The following is an 8460-nucleotide window of genomic DNA, read 5'->3' as shown; positions in this document are numbered from 1 at the left end:
GGCTGAGCCAAGAGTGTCTTCATGTCCTAGGACTCCTTAGGGGCGTTGAACGCTCGCTTGGGACTCCCTTTTAGGCATTGGACGCCAGCTGCTCCCTTTTGGGCATCCAACGCCAGGAATGGGGTAGGTGGCTGGCGTTGAAGGCTAGTTTTGGGTCTTCATTTCCAAAGCAAAGTATAGACTATTATATATTTCTGGAATGCTCTAGATGTTAGCTTTTCATAGCCATTAAAAGCACGCCATTTGGACTTTGGTAGCTCCAGAAAGGCTCCTTCGAATGCACAGAGGTCAGATCTTGACATCATCTGCAGTACTTTCTCTATCTCTGAATCAGATTTTTTCCAAAGCTCTTCAATTTCAGCCAGAAAATACCTGAAATTATCATAAAACCCAAAAATTCAAAGTAGAATTCAAAAATATGAATTTAGCGCTAAAACCTATGAAAATATAATAAAACATAAACAAAACATAACAAAAACTATATGAAAATGATGCCAAAAAGCGTATAAGATATCCGCTCATCAAACCTCTTTGGTCTTTCCATCAGGTTGAGGTCATAGTTCTTCTCGAATTCAGACACTATCTAGTTCAATGGTGTTGACTTCTTTTCCCTTAATACTTTTCTGTAGATTCGAGCTTTCATTATAACATTTTCGCACTAACCTCTTATATTCTCTTACGGTAGTAATTCCCTCTAAAGTCGGGAATTTCATTCAGAGAGTCAAAACGACCGCAGCTAGTTGGTTCAAAGTTGTCCGACCTATCAAGGTATTATAGGCAGATGCCACGTTGACCACAATGTAGTCTATACTCAAAGTTCGGGACTTCAAACCTTTATTGAAAGTGGTATGCAAGGAGATGAAGCCGAGAGGTCATATAGGTGTGTTGATGAATCCATATTTTACGATATATTTTGTTTTGATTTAAGTGGATTCCATCACATAAACCCACATTTATTCACCTAAATAGCATGCTTTTGAGATTTCTTCCTAAATTGTGCTTGAAAGTGAAAACATGCTCTTTTGTGCTTAATTTAGTCAATTTTATTCACTTTAATCCCATTTGGTGCCTTGATGTATTTGTTAAGTAATTTTCAGGTTTCCAAGGCAAGTATGGATTGAAGAAGTGAGGAAAAGAGCATGCAAAAGGGAAGAATTCAAGAAATGAAGGATTTGGAAAGCTGCCAGCCTTGACCTCTCTATACTAAATTGGTCAAAACTTGAGCTACAGAAGTTCAAATGAGGCGGTTCCAACGGCATTGGAAAGCTAACGTCCAGGGCTTCAAAATGATATGCAATTTTCTATAGTGGAAATAAGTTTAAGTGTGTGTATGCACAGGTACTTATGCGTATGCACAAGTTAGAATTCAGCATGTGTGCAGACGCACACATCTGTGCGTCCGCATAGGTCCCTGCACGTGACCTCATTAATTACAACTTGCTGGCAGTGATTTCTGGGCCCCCAAAACCCAATCCAACTCATTTTTTGAAGCTATTTAAGGCCAAATTGAAGAAGGATGAAGGGGGGTAATTAGGTTTAGCTTTTATGATATTTTCTCTTAGTTTCTAGAGAGAGAAGCTCCCTCCTCTCTCTAGAATTAGGGTTTTATTAGTTAATTTCCTTTTAATTTCATCTTTTAATTCTTGTTTTAGTGTAGTTTAATTTATGTTTCTATGTTCTTCTATCTTATTCTTCTTCATTTCTCTTGTTATTTCCTTTATTTTGTCAATTTTATGTTTTATGACACTCATGTTACATTTAATTTTAATTAATGCAATTTTATGTATCCATGTCATTTATTACTTTCTTTAGTTGTCATTGTCACTTTCTTGCTTTGGTAGCTATAGAATTTATTTTATTGCAATTTAGTATTATTTTATTCTCATACATACCAAGTGTTTGATGAAATACTTGGCTTAGTTTTTACTTAGCTTTTTTTACACTCTTGGCTTGAAATTGATGACTTTGGTGATCCTTGAGTCATTGATGTCCATTCTTGTTTGATACATTAGAGTAGTTAGTTGATTTGGTTTCCCTTGACTCTATGTAACCTCTTAGTGTTGACATAGGACTTAGGGATTGGAATTAACTATGCCTATTTGACTTATCTTCGATGTAAGGTTGACTAAGTAGGATTAACTCTTCATAATCATCATATGTTTGTGGTCAATGGCTAGGATAGGTAGCCTTAGTTCTCAATTACTTGCCAAGAGGTTTCTTGCATTTGAAGTTTATTGCTTTGATGTTTATTTGCTTTTATTTAATTTCTTGCATGCTAAGTTACTTTCTTGCTATTTCCTTTCCTTGCACTTTATTGCCTTGACTTTTATTGCTTTGATGTTTAATTTCTTGCATGTTTAGTTTTCACACTCTTGGTTGAGAAATTGGGTGTTTGGGTGGAATTGAGTTGTGGATGTCCATTCTTCATTGTGTGAGAATAGTTAATTGGTTTGGTTTCCATTGACGCTAGTCTTTCACTAAGTAATTAGTGAGTTGACTAGAACTTATGGATTGAGACCAATTACACTCTTTGACTAATTCTCAAGGAGGATTGATTGGTTTGGATTGATTCCACACAATTGCCATGTTTGTGGTCCATAACTTGGATAGGAAGCCTAGATTACCCACTTCTTGCCAAGAGTCCTTTTTAGCATTTAATTTCCATTTTCATTACTTTTACTTGCTTTGACTTTTAATTCTTGCATGATCAATTGCTCTCTTGCTATTTACATTACTTGCTTCTCTTGCCATCCCATGCTCTCTCATAGCCAATAATTATACACTTAATTGCAACTCCTAGGGAAGAACGACCCGGGAGCTAAATACTCTCGGTTATATATTTTGATTTGAATTTAATATTTGATTGATGATCAATTGTTGGGTTTAGACTATACTTACAACGGACAATTTCTACTTTTAGTGTGAAAATCCAAACCTATACTTTTGGTCATTGTCATGTGTCTTCTAACCCGAAAAGATTGTCAAGATAGGCTCTTAGCTATCTTTCTTCTAACCCAAGCTTGTCAAATATAGGTTTGATTAGTATGTTGGCTGAGCTCCCCTGATCTGCCAGAGTTCTGTGGAGGTTTGTATTGGCGAGTACCATTGGAATTAGGACAGGATCATCATGGCAAAGGTTTATTCCATGAGCATTTTCTTTAGTGAATAAAATTATGGGTAAATAGAAAACTTCACATTCTTCACAGACTTGATAGACTTCTTTTAGATGACTTTTACTAGAAAACTTGGTTACCCTACCAAATACCATGTGGATGTGCCTATAAGGGGTTTGTGGTGGCTGATCTCATTGACTCCTATCTTCATCACCCCTCTTTCTTTTTCCTAGATCGTCCAATCTCTCTCCAAGATATCTTTCTAACTGTCCTTCTCTAGCCAGTTTTTCTATCACACTTTTCAAGTCGTAGTAATTATTGGTGGAATGCCTATATAGTTTGTGATACTCGCAGTATTCCATCCAACTTCTAGCTTTCTTGTTCTTGATAGGACGAGGGGGTGGGAGTTTTTCATTGTGACAAATCTCCTTGTAGATATCGACAATAAAAACTCAGAACGAGGTGTAATTATGGTATCTTTTGGGCTTATCCGAGTTGTATTCATCCTTTTTCTTTGCTTCTTTATCTTTATCCCGAGCTAGATAAGGAAACTTTTACTTTGAAATTGTCTATCTAAATCGGTAATTCTCCTCTATGTCGATGTATTTTTTCGCTCGTTCTTGTACTTCGTACACAGAGGTTGGATGTCGCTTCGATATAGATTGAGAAAACGGCCCTTCTCTGAGGCTGTTAACCAAACCTATTATCACTACTTTTGTGGGTAAATTTTGAATCTCAATGCAAGCTATGTTGAACCTTTCCATATAACCTCAAAAAGTTCTCCGACTTCTTACTTAACCCATAAGAGACTTGGAACATGCTTGACTTTGTCCTTTTGAATTGAGAATCTGGTAAGGAACTTCCTTGCTAGATCGTCAAAACAAGTTACTGACCTAAGTGGTAAGCTATCAAACCACTTCATCGCCGCTTTGGTTAATGTCGTCAGGAAATCCTTGCAACGGGTCGCATCGGACGCGTCAACCAGGTACATCCGACTTTTGAAGTTACTGAGGTGGTGTCTTAGGTCGGTCGTTTTGTTATAGAGGTCCATGTTAGGGCTTTTAAAATTTTTGGAGACCCTTGCTCACATGATCTCTTCTATGAATGGATCTTCTCCTCCAAAAGGGCATTTTCGAGAGCTTTTCTTCTAGCTCTCTTCACCAGCGTACCTCTTTTCGCAAATCTCTTTCGGCTTCTCTTTCTTGCTCGATCTCCTATTCGAGTTTCTCCAACCATGGTGCGAGTGGACAATTTCTATAATCTCGGTTAGATTCGGGGGCTCTTCATCATCTGATAGATGTATTTTGGAATTAATTCTCCTAGTGAAATGGTTGGTTTTCCGATGTTCCCTCCCAGTTAGGTCCATTCGATCTATCATGCCGTGTAGATATCATGAGTGCTCAGTCATCGTTATGAGGTTCTAGTTCCGACTCAGATGCCCTGTGACCGTCTTCGAACTGATTGTCCGCCATGATTGGGTGTAGACTTCTAGGTTCCTGACAACATCGCCAATATTCCGAGGGTTACCTGAAACGAGGTTGTTTTTGGGCTTGAACGTGAGGTCCAGATTCCTTTTGGGAAGCCTCCAACTTTTGTTGGTGCCGAGGTACCGCTGTCCGAGTTCCTCATCAGGAGATGAGATGTGATACCTGCAAGGGACTCCGATACTAAAGTTATCGAGGGTTTTATACCAGTTTTTTAGTAGAATGGGTTCTGAATATACTTGAGGATGTTAGCATATGCATAGTAGAAAAGATAACCACCTTTTAGAATAGTTCCTCATTTAATGGTGGATAACTATTTCATTTTCTTAGGTAAGTTATTGAGATCTCCCTTCTAGATAAGAGGGAGATATCTTAGGAGTTAGTTACTTATTCAAACAAGTAGAGCTGAATTGCTGTCGTCGTGCTTGACCTCTATGAGGTTGGATAGGTGTAGTAGTTAGATCTCTTGAGTGAACTTCTATTCATTTGGGTCTGGCTATATTTTTTAAGTCAGAATATGGACAACATTTAAGTCGCCTCCATAGCTCTTTTCCCACCTGAGGATTTGCAATTTAGCCTATCAGAATATAGAAGGCATTACCTGAGGAAAATTAAAAAGACAAACTCTCACAATTATATTCACAAATTCATGTACATTTCTGTACTCTCAACTATATTTCTTAATAATTTAATCTAGATGGTTTTGGAATTGAGAAAACAAAAAATTTTCAACACCGGTTAGATGCCATGCAAATCTAAAAGACAAAGATGCAGTGCGATTATATCACTATTTCATTACTAAATCTCGAAGCAAGGAAGTATAGGCACTTTCGGAGCCTAAAATATCTCCATAATCACATTTCACTTTCATCACAATAAAATTAGTTAACTGGTGAATGAGCCTCGGTATGAGATCTACATATGTCAAGCACATGTCAGAAGTTATTTAAATAACATATTAAGGAACAAGATTTTACTGAGAAAATAACTTCAATGAGAACCTGGAAAGAGCTACAACTGAGAAGGTTTCCTCAGCGGGGCACAGGCATGACGGAGTCTTCTAGCAGCCTTGAAGGAAAACCAAATCAGAATGCAGATGGGCAACCACAATTGCTTCACTTCACTCGGATAAGCAGAATTGGATTTTGCAAGGATGTGTAAGTGTGTAATTTCTGTGTCCCCCTCATTGTCCTTCAATGCTATTTCATGTCATTACTACAATTAAATTTACCTGTCAATCTATCATTAGATTCTTTAAATCAATGTTATCGACAATTTTTAAAGGTTATATGAAGGACTTGTTTGAATAAAGTTTTTAAAAAAATAAAATTAATTTTATATAGAATCTCGTCTAAAAAAATTTTTTTATTTGTTAAATATTTTTGGATATAAAAATATAAAAATACTTTTTGTTTATTAATTAAAAAAAAAAATCTTTTTCTATCAACTTAATAATACCAAAACAAGCACGAAATCTACTAATGTGTCACGACTCTCTTCCAACGAAATGGACTCGGTATTAACATTACATATCATCCACCATAAAATCCAAATTGGCATGACTTCCAGCTTTCTTGTTCTTGATGGAACGAGGAGGTGGGAGTTTTTCAGTGTGGCAAAACTCCCTGTAGATATCGACAAAAGAAACTCAGAGCGGGGTGTAATTATGGTATCTTCTGGGCTTATCCGAGTTGTATTAATCCTTTTTATTTGCTTCTTTATCTTTATCCTAAGCTTGATAAGAAAGGTTTTACTTTGGAATTGTCTCTCTAAATCGGGAATTCTCCTCCATGTTGATGTATTTTTTCGCCCGTTCTTGTACTTTGTATAGAGAGGTTGGATGTCGCTTGGATATAGATTGGGAAAATGGTCCTTCCATGAGGCCGTTAACTAAACCTATTATCACTGCTTCTGTGGGTAAATTTTGAATCTCCAACCAAACTTTATTGAACATTTCCATATAATCTCGGAAAGTTTCTCCGACTTCTTGTTTAACCCCTAAGAGACTTGGAGCATGCTTGACTTTGTCCTTTTGAATTGAGAATTTGGTGAGGAACTTTCTTGCCAAATAGTTAAAACAGGTTACTGACCTAAGGGGTAAGCTATCAAACCACTTCATCACCGCTTTGGTTAATGTCGATAGGAAATCCTTACAATGGGTCGCATCGGACGCATCAGCCAGGTACATCCGACTTTTGAAGTTACTGAAGTTAGCAAGGGCTTTAAATTGGTGTTTTAGTAGATTGGGTTTTGAATATACTTGAGAATGTTAGTATATGTATAATAGTTCCATCTTTAATGCTGGATAACTATTTCCTTTTCTTAGGTAAATTGTTGAGATCTCCAATCTAGATAAGTGAGAGATATCTTAGGAGTTAGTTACTTATTCAAATAAGTAGAGCTGAACTGAACTGCCGTCGTCGCACCCAACTTCTATAAGGTCGGATAGGTGTAGTAGTTGGATCTCTTGAGTGAGCTTCTATTCATTTAGGTCTGGCTATATTTTTTAGGCTAGGGTATGAACAACATTTAAGCTCCTTCCATAGTTCTTTTCCTAGCTGAGGATTTGTAATTCAGCCTATCTGAGAAAGACTTTGGTTGAGAAAAATTAAAAAAATCAAACTCTCACAATTATATTCACAAATTCAAGTACATTTCTATGCTCTTGGCTATATTTTTTAATAATTTAATATAAAGGATTTTTGGATTGAAGAAACAAAAAATTTTCAACACCGATTAGATGCCATGCAAATCTAAAAGACAAATATGCTGTTCGGTTATATCACTATTTCGTTACTAAACATCTCGAAGCAAGGAAGTGCAGGCACCTTCGAAGTCTAAAATATCTCATAATCACATTTCAATTTCATCACAATAAAATTAGTTAACTGGTGAATGAGCTTCAATATGAGATTTCCATAAGTCAAGTACATGTCAGAAATTATTTAAATAACATATTAAGGAACAAAATTTTATTGAGAAAATAACTTCAATGAAAACGTGGAAAGAGCTACAACTGAAAAAATTTCCTCGGCGGAGGACAAGCATGACAGTCTTCTAGCAGCCTTGATGGAAAACCAAATCAGAATGCAGATGGGCAACCACAATTGCTTCACTTCATTCGGATAAGCAGAATTGAATTTTGCAAGGCTGTGTAAGTGTGTAATTTCTGTGTCCCCTCAATGTCCTTCAATGCCATTTCATGTCACTACTACCATTAAATTTACCTGTCAATCTATCATTAGATTCTTTAAATCAATGTTATCGACAATTTTTAAATGTTATATGAAGTACTTGCTTGAATGAACTTTTAAAAAATATATATTTTTTGAGTTATCTTTTTTTTATAAAAAAGTAAAATTAATTTTATATAGATATCTCATATAAATTTTTTATTTATTTATTAATAAACTAACTAAAAAAAATATTTTTCTATCAACTTATTACCACTCAAACAAGCACTGAAATCTACTAATGTGTCGGGACTCTCTTCCAACGAAATGGACTCGGTATTAACATTAAATATCATCCACCATAAAATCTAGAACATTTAATATCATCCACCATAAAATCTAGATTGGCATGTCTACGCCATTAATGCTTCACATCACCATTTAGGGTAAAAAGAAAGAGAAAAGCATTGTCATCGGAACCACTAGAGCCTTCAGTGGCTTAATTTCAGACAACTCAGAGAAATAATTTACTTACCTTCCTGAGTTGCTTTAAATCTAAGCTATTTAGAAGCACGTTTTTGTAGTATATTATAGTGGACTATAAAAAATGGAAAAATAAGGAATAAGAACGCTACAGTACAACTATTGTACAAGTATATTCAAGGCCTGACATTATACATTAGGCTCGGC

At 36.0% G+C, this 8460-nt stretch overlaps 1 protein-coding gene across 1 annotated transcript in view; it reads right to left on the bottom strand.

Annotated features, from left to right (window-relative positions):
* Positions 8143–8460, bottom strand: part of LOC107617893 — a gene marked incomplete in the record, with an annotated part of 10212 nt that continues 9894 nt past the window's right edge. The window contains 1 exon segment of the mRNA XM_016319770.2: positions 8143–8460.

Source organism: Arachis ipaensis, chromosome B09, assembly GCF_000816755.2.
Source record: "Arachis ipaensis cultivar K30076 chromosome B09, Araip1.1, whole genome shotgun sequence".
Taxonomy (NCBI): Eukaryota; Viridiplantae; Streptophyta; class Magnoliopsida; order Fabales; family Fabaceae; genus Arachis; species Arachis ipaensis.
This window is presented reverse-complemented; position numbering and strand designations above follow the sequence as displayed.